We start from the raw sequence: 17232 nt of genomic DNA, 5'->3' as shown, positions 1-17232 counted from the left end.
AAGAAATCACACAGATCTCCAGGGCTGCCCTTGTGAATCTCAAAGATCTGCTTAGCAGGGCCTTGGCCCTCAACACTATAGATGGATAAGCATGTATAAAGCAAATCTTCTGAGCCTCTATTTCCTTATTTAGAAAATGGGGAAAAAAATAAGATAGCCAACTGCATCAATCTACTGCAAAGAATCAATGAGATAATGCATGTAAATCACTTAGCACAAAACCAGGCAAATAAGTGACCATTAAGTGCTAGTTCTTCTGCTTTCTCCCCCATATGCTGACCATTGGTTGCTCTCAAAACCTTTGATGCCTAATATAGATTGTGGAGGAAAATCCCCCACAACATGGTAGCAGGATTACCCACAACAAGCTTGGGGTAATTCAAGCTTTATAGCAGGCTTGTGTGGTAGTAAGCTGGGGATATTGGGTCCAAAGCATGGTGTCCCCCATTCAGTGGAGGAGACAAGATACCATACCAAGATTCAGTAATACCATAGGTTATGTCCTTGATTAAATGATACTTAGCTGGGTTACTGCATTCTAATCATCTCTTTTAAACATCTAAATCAATTTTATTAAAAATACAAATACTGAAACACAATAAAACCAGAAGGGTAAAAATAATTGCCTAGGTGCTAGATCAGAAAGCACATCCTTCAAGGAATCCTTGGTTGCCTGCTGAAAATTCTGAATATAAAATAGTCAGGAAATCCTTGCATTTTTTTCTGAAAAGGTATTCCCAGCTTGATAATGATTTCTTGATTCTTTATGATGGTTTTTAAATTGGTTGGGAAGGAAGATTCTGGGCAGGAAGGTATCAAGGCAGTCTGAATTGAATTCTTGAAAACGCCAATGCTTTGTAAATGCTAAAGATAAAATGTGTCAAATATAGAGAGGAACAAACCGCCTCCATTCCTCTCCTTAAAAATAGCTTCTGCCAAATGAAATAAATTACTTACGTTGTTTGCACCATGTTTTTATTTCTTTAACTCCGCCTTCCTGGTGAGTGTTTTGCAAATTGATCAAGGTAGTTATAACTGTGGTTCCTCCATTTCAAGCCCCATTTTCCCTTCTCAGGTCACCTTCAAGTGAACTTTAAGAGATTCCACTTTATTGGAATTTTCTATTCCTTGAAAGTGACTTTTATGACATGACTGATGAGAAATTTAATGACTGAATATTTGTGGTGTTATTTGAGAATATTAAAGGAACTTCAGATTCAAAAAAGGACCAGCTCTGATTGTTGATTCATATAAAATATTCAGTCTTTCCTAAGTATATAAATAATGAACAAGCACTAGCATCACTTAACCTGTGTTTGTCTGATTTTGTATGCACAAATCTTTGAATTCTGTTTATTTTTTTCGGCAAATTTTACTGATTGCCTACTCTGTGCTGGGACTATACTATTTACTTAATATTTAGGGTTGCAGTGAGAGAGCGAGACACCTGCCTTGTAGTTGCCCAGCCTCTTCTAGATCTCCTACCGTAGTGGAGTGCATTACCATTTGGAGTACTCTGTGCTATTGTTGAACCTTCCTAGTGTCCATAGAAATAAGTGGGGGGCTGGTGACAATGCAGATTTCTGGAGCCACCACAGAAATTCTGATTCAATGTGTCTACAATGGTACCCAGAGACCTGTGATATTAATGTGTACCTCAGGTGACAATGGTACAGGTGCTTTCCTGGTGATCCATAGATCATAGTTTAAAGTTCTCTAGGGAAGCAGACTTGGCCCAGTGGTTAGGGCATCCGTCTACCACATGGGAGGTCCACAGTTCAAACCCCGGGCCTCCTTGACCCGTGTGCAACTGGCCCATGTGCAGCGCTGATGCGCGCAAGGAGTGCCATGCCATGCAGGGGTGTCCCCCGCATAGGGGACCCCCATGCACAAGGAGTGTGCCCCATAAGGAGAGCCACCCAGCGCAAAAGAAAGTGCAGCCTGCCTAAGAATGGCACTGCCCACATGGAGAGCTGACACAACAAGATGATGCAACAAAAAGAAGCACAGATTCCCGTGCCCCTGACAACAACAGAAGCAGACAAAGAAGAAGACGCAGCAAATAGACACAGAGAACAGACAACCGGAGGCGGGGAGTGGGGGGGGAGGAGAAGGGGAGAGAAATAAATAAATAAAGTTCTCTAGTATAGGGAATGCATTTATGCTGTCAGATCTCACTCCTGTTGGCTCAAGGCATACACAGCACTGAAGCCTCCTGGTAACAAGTCACAGAGCTAGAATGTGTTCCTCAGACAAACTCCCTGGAACTACCACCCACTATCCCAGTTCTATCCCTTGGATCCACACAGAAGAAGTCTTAGTTCACTGACTAGTCAACAGTTTATGGAGTGTCATGCATGTTCTTGGGGCAGAGGCTACAGCCAAGAATGAAGCAGTCAAAACCCCACCCTTTTTGGAGCTTACATTCAGCAGTTCTCCTCTAGTTTCATTCATGCATGCACACATTCACCCATTTCACACACTTGTACTGGATCAGACTCCATGGAGGGTGCTATGATTCAGAAATCATATCTTCGAGGAACCTGTAGTCAAGAAACCGATAAGTAAAAACCTACAGGGCAGTATATCAAATGTTCTGCATTCAATAAAGTCAGAACAAGTGCTATGAGAACTCATAAAGAGGCACTCAATTAAGGTTCCCTGCAAAAGTCATGATAGAACTAAGCCTTGAAGGAAGCACAGGAATTAACCACAGGCAGAAACACATCTCCATGAGAGAAGGGAAATGAATGAAGCTCAGAATGATCAAAGCAAGAGTGTGAGGTGAAAACTGAAGGATAAAGCTTCAAAGACAGCCACAATCCCTGGCTAGGAAGACTAGATTTTATCCTGAAGACCATGAAGAGCCCTTGAAAGGTTTTAAACAAAATGGGGTAGCTTTCTCTGATGGTGTTTTAGGAAGACCTCTCTGGGTTCAATAAAAGGTATGAATTAGAGGAGAGAGAGCAGACACAGAAAGTTAAGTTTGAGAACTTATTGCAATAGAACAGGCCAGAAGTAATAAGTGCCCAAATATACAAAGCACTGACTATGGTGATGAAGATGGAGGAACAGATGTAAGAACTATCTAAGAAGTAGAGTTGAGAATACTTGAAAACCAGTTAGGTGTCGGGAGTGTGAAGGAGTATAAAGAGACCCTAAAATAGTTGGATGGTAATTACACACACACACACACCCAACTTTTCTCTGCATTAGCCTTCCCCCAAGACTAATAACTCTGTTTTCAAATTTTATATCATCCTATTTCTTCCCAATCTTATTGCTATTCACCATAAGTGAACTGGATTAATGAGGAGCTTGACCGTGGTCTCTGTGGAACAACATACTCAAGTTGAAACCATCCAGTCAAGTTTAAATTATCTTTAGAAAGTCAAATCAACTAATAAAAAAGAAACTTGGTGATAATCCAAGGCAGAAAATCCATAAGATTTGGAAATTCTCCTTGCTGAGTAACTGAATCTAAAGTTCATGCAAATTCAAATTACACCCTTTGGCATTTAGAAATGATGGCAGGCTAAAGGTAATTGCTGCAAATCCAGAATAGTGATTAAATGAAGTGGCAGGCCAGAAAGGGGAGGTATCCAGGGCAGGGGAAGGCAATTAAAAAAGGGGTAAATGGGGGCCTTCCAGTATAGTTGTAGAGTTTATGCAGATGGTGGGTACCTGGGTGTTTATATCATCATTTCGCACATTTGATTGATACCTGGAATCACATCATCAGGACTCTGCTCACTAGCTCTATGATTTGGAGCAAATTTTCAGCAGACCCTTTTGATGAATCCACTTGCAAATTTAGGGACATTTCTGGGATAGCAGTAGATTCTTGAATATCTGAGGGGATTTATGCCTGAAGAGTAATGTCCACAGTCAATTGTATTTTGATTGCTGCTTGATTTATTAAACATGTATCTAGTAAACAAAACTTTGAAAATTAAAGGAATAAGAGGGAATGAAAGACAAGACAGATGATTTAAACCAGTGGCTTTCATATTAGGTAACTCAAAGTCCTAGACATCATTGGAGCTCTCTCAAGTATAGATGGAGCTGTCCATGCTGTGCCTCCCACCATTCGTGCTTTCACCTGACTACATACTGAGCCTCCACAGAGGAGGGCGTTTGAATGATGAGTCCTACAGTTGAGAAGAATTCAATTCAGTAAATAGATATTTGAAAACTAGAAATTTTAATTTCCTCCATATCTCTTCCACAATCAGAATTTAGGCATGGCTAGTCCATTATTAATAAATAGGTGGAAATTGATAGATGTTCAGATATGTAGATATATAGATATAGTTACATGGATGTAGATTTACACACATGCACATATATTCATACACACACACACATAATATGGCTTAAAGACCAAATAAACCTAACAAGAAAGAGCAGTCTCAAATTACTGAATAAAAAAACCATTTTGCCTTTGTCGAAGGGAAGAATCTTTTTTTTTTTTAATATTGACTTCTCCATGAAGCCCTCTGTGATTATTATGCACACAGTAAGTGCTCCCTGAGAGCTGGTGCCTATGTTGTGTTTTTGCTTTTGGCCTCACTTTACTAAGCACTCAGTTATGAATCCCACATTCGTCCAGTAAGAAAACAGATGAATGGATGAAAAACGAGTGAACAAACTAATAAACAAATAGATAACTGGTTGAACAATTTGATCAAATAATTCACAAATGAATTATGTTCTGCTCTCATTAAAATTAGGGGCCATCTGCAAGATGGACATATACATAAAATTCCACACATGTTACTTTCACAGTCAGAATCCATGCCCAATAACATTTTCATGTGTGAACACTTAGAATCAAGGCAAAGGGTCTTTCTTAAACCAACTTGATTACCCTTGACAGTAGCAGAACAGACTCATGTCAGAAATTTGTTAATTATCTTCTTTTTGCTAATATCTACTTTGTTGATCTGCTTTATCATGAAAAGGCTTTTAACTGGGAAGCATGTTAGAAGCCTCTCATGTGGAAATCTGCTAGAATTCATGCAAAGATCATCTAATTGTATACTTTTCCAGCATTTTCCTTTCATGGACAAACCCAAATGTCAATAGGTCTGCCAGAGTAGTTTCCCAACTTTGTAGAGTAAGAACTAGAGACCTAAAGTTAACATCTAATTCAGTTATTGTGGGTTGGGCACCTCTAGCAAAAGGACCATGATAGATGCAGTGGTGGGGTACAAAGATATCCTCAGGAAGTTGGCAATCTAGGTGGAATGGAGACATTCCATTAATTCGTTTATTTACTTAGCTATTCTTTATTCAACATATGCTCTGAGCCGGGCACTTTGCTAAGCCCTGGTAATAGACATAAACAAAACAGGCATGATTTGTTCTGAAAGGGAGTTTGCAGTGCAGCACAGAGGCAAATACTAAGCAATAAACAAACAAATGCAAAATTATAAGTGTTAAGTGTTTTCAGGCAAAGATTGAGAGTCTATGAAAGGGAGGATAATACACTTGAAAGGAAGGATTCAGAGATGACCTCTCTGAGTAAGTATCATTTGTGCTGCCCCCTGCCCATGACCTCTATATTTTATAGCATAGTGTACGTAGTCAGGGCTAGAGTAAAAGTGCAGCAGCAAAATTCTGTGGGTATGTTGTTAGAAAGGCATTTACCTCCAGCTGAGGAACTCCTCACAGAAAAGACATCCTTTTTTGGATGTTCTGGAAGGATGGCTAGAGATCTGATAGGTGGAGAAAATTTCATGAACAAAGGAAGGGAAGAAGGAAAACAAAGTGTATTCAGGAAATGGCAAGTTGTTACATGTAGCTAGAGGTCAAGGTATAGGGAATAATAAAAAGAGTTCAGATTATGGAGGGCTTTGAATGCCAGGCCAAGGAGTTTAAACAATACTCTGTAGGTAGTAGGGAGCCAAAGGAGGTTTATGAGCTGGTAGTAGGATGCTCAGACCTCGTGTTAAGAAATTCAGCATGGCAGATGTGTGGAGAATGAATCCTGTGAAAGGACACACTGAAGGTGGGCAGAACAACTAGATCTAGATGAGATTAGTCAAGGCAGACTAAACTACTGTGTCCACATGAGACTAATGAGGGCCTGAAATGGGACAATGGGTACAATAGTGGGAAGGAGGTGACAGAAATGGAAAACATCAGTGAGGTGGTTTCCTGGACATAGTCCAGTCCTGACCAGGAAAGTGAGAGGGTGATGTCCATTGTGACAATGAAGTCTTAAGTCTCAGGGACCAGAGATGATGGTAGCACCAACTAGACAAGAAATAACCAAGGAGGAGCAGTTTCTGAGGAAATGGCGCTTGGCTTGGCTTAGGAATGCTGAGTTTGGGAAGCTTGCACAACCCTCCATCCACTAGCCTGTCACAAGCTCAGGTCTGGAGCTCCCCAGTTGGGATGACCAAGTGGGAGACTCTGCCAACTCACTGAAGTTGCCACAGTCGGGGCTCAGAACCTCGGGTCTCTGCATCTGTTTTTTCAGCCAGCAATTATTATAAAGCATAATAATTGAGTCCATGTACTCAAGCATGGGCCTCCCATGAGAATAGGGATCTCAGTACCTAACATAGTATTTTCTGGGAATATTACTACTAATAACTCTTTATTGGGGAGATCAAATAGCTGCAACTTTTCACTGTTGATGGAAAAGCTTGAGGGTTGAGTCATGTGTTCCTACAGAATGTCATTGTCCACGCTAGGCACATAGGAACATTAAGTTCAAATAAAATGTTTTGGAAAAGTGTTTTATTTCAGAAAGGCTTATATTCTTCCCCTTGGTGGAAATGAGTGCTACAAAGCATTTAAAGTTCTATGTTCTATGTTGTGTTTAATATAAAGGCTCCATTTTTTCCCTAATCTACATGAGACCAATGCTAAATTTTTTTAGTAAAAAAGTAGTTGCAGTAAGCCTTTATATTTATAGCACTGTATCATTTGTGAAACACTTTTGCCCATGTTACTTCTTCTAATCCTCAGAACAACCCAGCAGAATCAGCACTGCTACCCCTCTTTTCCTTCAGAGAAACTGAGGTTCCTAAACATCACAGGAGGGGCCCAAAGTCACCTAATTAGAAAGAGTCAGAACCAAGGCTTGCATCCAGATCTTGTCAAAATAAATTGTCACATTTGATAGTTCACAATGCACTTTCACATAACCCATTATATCTTCCCAAGGGCCCTTTTAGGTGGCTGCTGTTGACCCTCCTTAAGGAAGGGGGCCCCAGAGGCTGAGGAACCAGACTCACAAGGAGAGGGCAGAGCTGAGAATCCAGGCCAGGGTCCCCTGTACCCACTACCCCGCCCTGTGCAGGGCTCCTTCCAAGGGCAAGGTCAATCTATTATCATCACTGTCACACAACTAGGACTTCTGTCTGTCATATTCTATGGAACTAAATAAGCCCCATGTGTTCTTCCTCCTTTACACACCCTAACCTTATATATACCACAAGGAAGATGCCTTAAAAATGCTACCCCTTCCTTGAAAATTTGTAAACATTTCAGATTTGAGTGCCCCAAATGGAATGTCATCATCATCACCCAGACAACCACCAAGCTCTTCCCATTCTTGGAGGTTACTGAGAGAACAAAGCTCTTTGAACTCCCAAACAAGCCAAGCCAGTATGCCCAATGACTGCTCCCCTGCATCCATTCAGCCCATCTCACTGGGCAATAGCAGAGTATACAAAATAATCCTGCCCCAACCCATAGATTCTGGAAGGTAACTTGAACATACATGGGCCCCTTTGAGCCATTCTTATCTGATGACTTTCATCAGTGGGGTGTCACAAACCATACTTCAAAAGCATTGAAGTATAATAGAGGTGTTTACCAAAGGAGGAAGTTTACATTTCACATCACAAAGCAAAACTTCTTCTAACTCATCCTAGGAAATCTTTCTAGTTCCCCAAAGTTCCTTTCCCTATAGCGGCTGCTACTTCTCTCCTTCCTGCAACTTGTCTAGACTTCTTCCCCTCCTATGGCTACTCCTACCAGGCCCTTTATTTCTTCTTTGTGTAGAGCTTTAGCATCCCCATCCATCAACCACACTCAGGAAACCTAAGAATATTCCTTGGTATCCATTCTCCTGGTAAACTCAGGGACTGTTGGGCAAGAAGAGAGGGTGTTGGGAAAAACATCTAAAAACCATTGATTTAATTACCATTCCTGCCCTTAATAATAATATAATAACTAACATTTTCTCTCACTTCCCAAATTCTTTGCATATTCTCTAATTCTCATCACAACCCTGTAAGGTAGATAGTGATCCCCATTCTATAGATGAAAATACTAAGGCTTAGAGGGATTAAGGTACTTACCAGCTAAAGCAGATAAAGGAGTAGAGCCAAATCTATCTGACTTTTTGCACAGAAAAGAGAGTGGGCTGCTGTCCCTTTGAAGCTGCCCTCTCCTCCCCAGCCACCCAGCTCAGGCCAGCTGCAGCATCCCAACCCCATCCTACATCATCTACCCCCAATCCCCTGTGTTTCCTCTGGCCAGAGGCAAAAGGAAGCTAGTTACCTTTTCAGCTGATAGACCCACTTTCCAAGCCAGCCTTTGGTGCTAGCGCACACATGGCCCAGCTCTCTCACGCCCAGAGACCTGCTCACTGGCCTCTAGTCACATCTGGAACACATTTAAAATTACCTCTAACCACAACTGCAAAATAAGTTTTTTGAGTCAAAGATCGCAGGAGATTAAGCAAGGAGCTCAGGCTTATTTGCAAAAGTTCAGCATAGGAAATCTATATCCCCCCCTTCTCCAACACTCAGTGGCTGTACCCAGGTAAACTGGGAAACTTAGCACGGGAAGTTTGATCTGGCTGTTGTGGCTTGAGAGCATGGACCCTCAGTTCTTTTCTGGACTCACAGGCTTTTCTTGGAAGTGGGGTGCTGTCTAGGAGCAGCAGAGATGAAGAACTAACCCACACATTCGTTCTAGCTCTGCCACTTACTAGTTGTGCAATATTGGGTAAGTTGCCAAACTGTTCCAATGGCTTCCAGTGCCTTCATCTGAATGAGAGAGGAATGTAAGAAGTAACTGAGCTAATGCACTGGCCTAACAAAATGTAACTGATCCTTATTGTTATTTTGGATGCCAGCCTCAACACTGGGTTTGTTTAATCTCAGGGCTTTGGTAAGTTGGACTAATCATCTCTCAGGTCTCTTCCTGCATCAATTATCTGTAAAGCAACCTCCGTTTTGCATTTATTTTCCTGCTTGTTCGATAAAAATAAAATTACTCATTCCCAAAACTCTTGGAAAACGAGGGACTCCTCTTGGCAGGGGCTTTCATTGGAAACAGCTCTTCTTTTCCAGGATTAGAATAAAAAGCATGTGTTGTTTGCTCTTTGTCCAACTTCAGGGGGAAAGAGAAATGGTGGCATAGCTTCATGTGACAGAGACCACCTAGACTTCAGCCGAAGGGATCCAGCAGAGAGAATTGGGGAGGAGGTATATTTAATAGGTCAAATTGGCAACCTGGAGCTTTGGAGGATCATCGTCTCTATAAGGAGTTTGCCCAGAGTGCACACCTGTTGTGCGATGAAAACGACAAGATGGTATTGCCATCTCCATCCAGAGAGTAACAGGCCATCAGTGGTAGAGGGATGCCAAGTAAGGGAGGTGATGAAATAACTTTTATCCATGATATGGGGGAGGGAAAGAGAAATGGTATAGGGATCTGGTCTCAAAACAGCCAGGCCCCTCCTGTCAGCCAAAAGCAAGCAGGCTTTGAAGGCAACTTCCTAAAGGCAGGCAGTTCAACCACTCCCATCCAAAACCATTCGGGAATGTCATAAAGACAAGTGTCTGCCTCAACTCAATTGAGAACACATGAAAGGAAAAGCGTTCTTACTCCTCTTTTGAAAGAGGTTTGCCATTTGGACAGATTTTCAGGGTCACTTTCTGACCCATCTCTGGGAAAACAACGACTGTCAGACCCCTCCTGCCTTCTTTTTTTAATGGGAACTAAAACCATACATCCTTATTCAAAATACAGAATGTTGCACTGTCCTAGCCCTCAGGCTTTCTGAGGCACTTCTGCTACCTTGTCCCTTGCATGTTCCCCTTACCCTTTGGCCACTTCTGGAAAGAAATGTCCTTCCAGTTAAGCATGCTTTGGCTAATTAATTTATTCCATCTGTTCGTTCCTCCGGAACTTTGACCATGACACGAAAGGTTCCGAAACAGATTTGGTTCTTATATTGATAACCAGGTCACCCATAATTGATGGGGGTAGAGTGTGGAGAGCTGAAGGAAAGGGAAACATAGGATCTGCCTCCCTCCTTTCATTTGCCTGGCTTTTATGCAAATCGCTGGTTTATCCAGTGTGTTAAAGCCATGGAGACACTGTAAACTGCATATGAAAGAAGCTGATCTCTGCTTTGCAAGGGAATTTTAAAAACCTAACCCTGTTCAAGTCATTAGTAGAAGGACTGGGAAGGAAGAGAAGGAAACAAGTTAACGAATAATTGTTGAACGAATGAATAAATATCACTTAAATTAAGCACCAACCATGGTGCCAGTTCCTTCGCCAGGTGGTTGACAAGTTTTTAGTCCCTAAAATAACCTTGTGAGTAGGTAGCATGATGCCTGGGTCACAGATGAGAGCTCTACACCTCAGAGATGTCAAATAACCTTGCCTTCAATCACTAATACCTTGAGTGGTAGGGCACGATTCTACCTCAGGTCCTCATTACCCTAAAATCTACTATTCCTACCAAGTCACACCAGAAAATGTGCATTTCTTTGTGTACACGTATGCTTGTTGGTCTGTGTGTCCATGTGTGTGTTTTCCAAACCACTGATGACTCAGAATTCATTAGTAGGACCCCATAATGTCTTCAAAGATGGGAAAAATCAGTGAATATGAGTGGTGTGGCTGAGCTCTCCCTGACCCTTTCGGAGAAGTAAAAGTTGCCTTCCACATAATGGCTTCCTTCATTAAGTTAGTCGCCTTTGTTTGAAGTCAAATGCCCTTTATCTGAATTGACAGCAGGTATCTGATCAAATATTACTGAGTCTGCCTCTAAGAGCAAACCCATGGGTTTCTCTGTCTCCCCCCTTGGTTAATGCTTCATGACTCTGTGTGCCAGAACAGAGCAGTTCAGCTCAGCCTAACGCAATGTGACAGCTAAAATCCAAAGGAGGAAACAGCTCCTCTTCACCATCTCTCACATTCTACATATATTTACAGCATGCTGATTTTAAATCCAGTCTGCAGTGGACTTTTTAGCACACCAGGTGTTGCCACTGGAAAGGTCACTTTTAAATTTGCAAGCTTTTCATGTGTTCCCTGCTATGGATTTATGAAACAGAAGAGAATAGAGCCCAGTGTTCATTTGTATTGGGTCCCTCCATACCCAATTGGAAGGGGCTTGCAGAGGAAGAGACCCAGGGCTTAGGGAAGGAGTGAGGGTGCTGGTGGCTGGGCACAGTGCCCCAAGAGCTTCAGGCTGGCTCTCAGCTGATGTTGAGGGGGCCAGACGGAGTCAGGACATATTTTCTCCAGTGAAAGAGTAATGTCCATTCCAGCCTGTAGTCAAGTGAGATAACCTTGACAACACGAACAATGAACAGCACATCACTTTCCTGAGGATGCACCAGTATACAGAGAAATCTCTGCCAAATCTCATCCGCTTGCCAAGACTTCCAGGTGTTTCTTTGTGTTCGCACAGAGAACTAACATCATTTTTTCCTTCAGTTCGGAAGAGGTGGTCCAAAGTGTTTAAGCGACAGTGGTTGCAACATGTCAAAGTGGGAATTTATTATCTCAGCCCCAATAGGTCTTAATAAGCCTTACACAACTGTTTAGGCATTTATTCTATTAACGGCTGTTCATTCTGGTGGCTTCACCTGAATATTCATGATCTTCCTATCCCCAGAGCTTCAGCATAGCAGCTGTTTGAAACCTGCAGCAAATGTTCAAGAGAGTTCCACAAATATAAACACCCTCATAGCTGAGTGTTCCAGGCCCTGGTCTCACAGAGGCTAGCCATGAAACAGTCATGTCGAGTGGTTTTTGAAGGGCAGCATTTACAAAACTTCAATAATTCTCCCTCTTTGGGAAATCCTTCACTTTCACTCTGACTGGGGTATTATGAGCACGTGGACAGAGGGCCCAGAAGGAGAGCCGCGTTCACAAAGATACCTGCCTCCCTTTTTGCTCCCCCTTATAATGGGAGATTATAAATAAATTCGAGCTTGAAGGGAAGTTGGAGCAAGCTGGATGTTAGGGTGCTGGTACAAGGTGCAGTATATACTTTGGGGGATACTGATGAGTCGGTTACTTGGACAAGTATATTTTGAGAGTGAAAATATCAAAAGAGAAAGGATTGGTGAGGGTTTTCCAAAGGGATATAACTAGGAATGACAGGATTAAATTAGCAAGAGGAAGAGCCGACATGAAATTTAGTGAGATCTTCCTCTTGAGCATATGTTTTCTGCCTTTCAAGTCAGAATTGCAAAGCAGAAAGAGTTCAGGACCATCTTTATAATTAAACAAATCTCCCCCTTGGGCAAGTCACTTAACCACTTTGTACCTCAACTTCCTCATTTATAAATTGGTTGGTGGTTTGAAAATGTGTGAGATAAGATTATGTGAGAGCATTTTGTAAACCAGATATTAACATATTTTAAATATATTCCTGTAGCCCTTGGTTTATCCAAAGAAGATGTTTAGAAATATGTTAAAGCATAAAGCTAAGGATGAATTAACAACCTTTTCTAGCCTTTTTGTAGGAAACCAAGTTCACCTAAACCAGTGAGAGTTACAGGCCGAATAAGGAAGTGGGACTATTATATAGGGTGGAATACAGTTTGGTATAGTAGAAAGAATATGGGTTGTGGAATCAGATTGACCTGGGTTCAAATCCCACTGCAACTGCTGAAATGTGAACAAATCAAATTGCTTTTCCAAACCTCTGTTCCTTCATCTGTAAAATGCAAACAAGAATATCTAACTCAAACTTTTGACACAAGGTCCAAGATGCTGTGAGATGCCATAGCACGATGGGCTAGATGCTCAACAGATGTGGTTCCCTTCTCCCATTCTGTCACAGGAGCACAACTTGCCTCTCATGCCACCTCCCACAAGTCTGCTGCATGGCTCTTCTGTCCTCAGCCATGAGATCTCAGAGCCAGCAGAAGGGTGGATGGACCAAATGACAGCACTGCCAGTCAGTGACTTCTCAAGTCAGGATACAACCTCTCCAGGTCAAGAATCTGAAGTCAATAGCAGGTGAAAGAGAGGACCCCTCCTTGCTTTTTCCACTGGCCTGGAAGGCTCACTCTTTCCTTGGGAACTCTATGGAGTTGAAAGGGCAGGAAAACAGTAAAGGTTTTATTACAAGTTTATAGCAGGATAAAGAAATAAATTGAAACTTCTCAAGGAAGATGTCCAAGATAGCTGAGTCCCCTCTTCTGTGCTTCCTCAAAACTTTACCACAATGCATTGCCATCCTTGATTTTTTCATCCATTTCCCTCATTAAACTGTTTTTCATTCTATTGTAAATTTCACCTTTGGATTCATGTAAAAATCTCAAATCCTCCTTTAATAGTACCTGAAATTTTTTTAAAGATTTATTTTATTATTTGTCCTCACCCCCCCCTGCCCCACCGCCATTGTTTGCAGACACTGTCTGCTCTCTGTATCCATTTGCTATGTGCTGTCTGTGTCTGCTCATCTTCTACTTTAGTAAACCGAACCCAGGACATCCCATGTGAAAGAGAGGCACTCAATCACCTGAGCCACCTCAGCTTCCTAGTTTGTTGTGTCTTTTATTGTCTTTCTTCTTGGTGTCTCTTTTGTTGTGTCATTTTGTTGCATCAGCTCACTGTGCCTGCCGCCTCCCCAGCCTGCCTTCTCCAAGAGGCATTGGGGAACGGATCCTGGGACATCCCATCTGGTAGGCAGAAGCCTAATCACTTGAGCCACATTCGCTTCCCTGAAATTTCAAAACAAAAGAAATATTGTGTTAGTTTCTTGAGGCTGCAGTAATAAATTATCCCCAACTTGTGACTTAAAACAACAGAAATGTATTCTCTCACAGGTGTCAGCAGGGTTGGTTCTTCTTGAGGCACTGAGGGAGACTCCGTCCCAGGCTTCCCTCCTCGCTTTTGGTGCCTACCAGCAGTCCTTGACATTCCTTGGCTTGTGGACACATCACTCCAGTCTCTCCTCCCTCCACACAAGCCTTTTCCCTCTTTGTGCTTCTGTGTCTCAAATCTCCCTCTGCCTTTCTCTTATAAGGACACCTGTCACTGGATTAAAGGACCACCCTTAATCCATGATGCCCTCTTCTCAAGCTCCTTTACTTAATTACATCTGGCAAAACACTTTTGCCAAATAAGGTCACATTCATGGGATATGGACACACCTTTTGGGAGGCTACTACTCAACCTACTACATTCATGGTTAAAATCAAAGCAATACCATTATAAAATTAACTTGTTTTTTAATGCTTCTGCCCTAATACAACTTCCTCCCCCAAGCTTAGAAAAGGTCATAATAGGGAATGAGAGAGCCAAACATGGAAAAAAACTAATTACCCTAGTATGTGCCAATTGTTATGATAGAGGAACACAGCAAGTCCTATGGGGATACTGAGGAAGAAGCATTCTACTGGGAGAACCATGGAAAGCTGCACAGAAGAGGTAGTGATCTGAGTAGGCATTTTCTGGAGGGAAAAGATAGAACAGGCATTGCAAGCCTAAGCAACCACATGGGCCAAGAGTTTAAGGAAGGGAAAAGGCGATGCACAAGAAAACGGCAGAGAAGTTCCTTGTGGCTGAAATGGTTGCCTGGGGAGCCTTGGTGAAGTAGGTTAGGACCCCTTCTGTATGCTAAGGAGCTGGATGGAATCCTATGGGCAAGGGTGGAATGACATCATCGGGATTTGGTTTTACAAGGAAAATGCATGCAAATGTGTGATAAAAGGTAGTGAGTAGAGGAGAAAGAGAGATCATATGCCCCTTATTTAACACTCACAATAACCCCATGGGGTAGGTTTATTTCTCTATCACAGTAAGGAAATTGAGGCTCAAAGGAGCTCGAAACTTGCCCAAGTTCTTTAGCTGACAAGTGGCAGGGCTGGGACTCAAACCTAGGCCTTCTGATTTTATTTCTAGAGCTCTTTTCACTCTTCATTCTAAGTTATTAGCTACTATGATCACAGAATACAAACCCTACCTTGCTTTCAAAGGTTCTTAAATGTTTTTGTTCTGTAGACCCATTTAGCAGTCTGGTGACTGCTCTGAAACTCTTCTCAGAATAATGGTTTGAAGCACATTTTTTAAATGCATAAAACTACTAAGGACACCAGTTATACTGAAATATATCAATATATTTAAAACATGTCATAATAACATGGATCCTTTAGCAATGCACAAATGAGCAAATTCTGGTAAAGGGGCCAAGAACAAACAGAACTTTAAAACAGTGATAAATGTAAGAAATGTCTCAAGGTATCTTCAATGACTGCTATGCAATATGAAAGTAACTATGATTTCTATTGATGACAATGCCATGGGCTTTGCAAATACTTCTGTGATTTTCCTATTAAAAGAAATGCTATATTCCAATTAGAGTCAGTAAAATTTTTCCCACCCAAATTTATAGATCCCTAAATAAAATCCATGGATTCTGGCCAAGCACCCTGGGAAACATCTCAAATTTAAGATAATATACAACAGTGATTTTTTAAACTTTCAGAAACAGGATCCTTTTTTCAAATGAAATAAGCAGCAGAATTTCAGTGATGAAATAGTTCAAGCCGAGGATCTGAATACAAAGCGGAACATGAAGGACTGGAGACACCCCCCGCCCGCCCCGGGTCTCTCCATCATGACCCTTCTGCTCAGGCACCCCCAGCGGAGCAAGCCCGTGATGTACCTCCCCAGAAAATAAAATCGTAGGCAATTCTAGCTTCCCCACGGCAGAGATCTGTAAACTTTTCTAGTGATAATAGCCTTTTCCCGAAAAATACACTGCCATGCCACACTCAGGGAAGCTTGTTTTAAGGGAAAGTTTCTGGACAACCACAGATACCTTCAGGAATATTCCAGGGGTAGCTCTGTTTATACTGTGTATAAAGGCCTGATCCTGGTGAATAGTAACGGTTTCCAGCTAAGAAGGAATAATCCATTTTCAGCAGATGAAAGAAGGGGGATCAGAAAGGTAACTTGAGCTAAGGGTAATAACAGGGCCAAAAACTTATAATGGAAACTATCTAAAGAATCCAAGACCCTTTGTTAGATATGAATGATTTCTTTTTTCTAGTGGAAAGTGTATGAAGAACTTGAGAAGAAGGGCCTGAGTGGCTTTTATGAAAAAAACCTCTGTCTCGGGAAGAAGGGCTTGGGGTTAGGTTGCAGCTCACCTGTATCCTTAGGTTACGTAAGAGGGACAGAGTTGAAAGATGTTCAAACAACCACAATATGATGTGTTCTGTCTTTGAACTCTTTCCTCTGGGTTTTAACTGTAAGTTCATAGGTTTTTCCCCTGAAATACCTCTCACTAGGTATCTAATACACAACAGAGACAGAAACAAACTTAAGAAATAATATAAGGGCTGCTACACACACCTGGGGTAACTCACTCTGAGTGCCAGAATCTTTACCGTAATAATCAGGAAGGATCCACTTACTCCAGAGGCCAACACACAACAAAACTTAAGCAATTTTAAAGTCAGAACATTTTTAAGAACATTAAAAATATTTTATTGAAAATATCTAATTCCATTCTGAAATAAGAAGTAGACTCCGTGGCCTCGGCTGCCAAAACGCAAAGAACTATAAAAGCTATCTAGTGGCCTATGAGATCAATGTATGACTCCTCTTACTCATTCATTTCTTTATTTACTCACCAAATAGTTACTGAGTGGCTTTTATGGCCAGTGTACCAAACAAGGTGACAGAGATACACGGAGGAACAAGACATGGTCCGGTCCTTGTGGAACCATATATTCTAGAAGGGAGACAGACATTAAGAGAATAATTATGCAATTTTTCCCAAAAGAACTGATTCTCAGTCTTCAGTGCAACTAAGAATCATCCAGCTAGCTTGTTTAAAGTAAAATAAATAAAATAAACTAATAAAATAAAACACACATCCCTGATCAGCAATCCTGAATTGGGGCTGAGGGATTAGCATTTTTAACGAGCTCCACAGTGCATCTGATGCACTTGGTTAGAAGACTAGTTGTGAAGAAGGCTACAACCGATGAGGCT

The 17232-nt window shown here is 41.7% G+C and overlaps 1 protein-coding gene and 1 long non-coding RNA gene across 3 annotated transcripts in view; one reads left to right on the top strand and one right to left on the bottom strand.

The window, feature by feature from the left end:
- NFIA (nuclear factor I A) overlaps positions 1-17232 on the top strand; it is a 530380-nt gene that overhangs the window by 15173 nt on the left and 497975 nt on the right. The gene's annotated exons all lie outside the window — the stretch shown is intronic.
- LOC131279751 (uncharacterized) lies at positions 5272-16969 on the bottom strand. The gene is made up of 3 exons (XR_009187195.2): positions 16869-16969; positions 13748-13949; positions 5272-13308 (listed from the first exon to the last, which is right to left on the bottom strand). It is a non-coding gene; the product is annotated as an uncharacterized lncRNA (long non-coding RNA).

This window comes from Dasypus novemcinctus, chromosome 9 (genome assembly GCF_030445035.2).
Source record: "Dasypus novemcinctus isolate mDasNov1 chromosome 9, mDasNov1.1.hap2, whole genome shotgun sequence".
Taxonomy (NCBI): Eukaryota; Metazoa; Chordata; class Mammalia; order Cingulata; family Dasypodidae; genus Dasypus; species Dasypus novemcinctus.
Note: the sequence above shows the minus strand (reverse complement) of the source record. Positions and strands in the feature narration are given on the sequence as shown.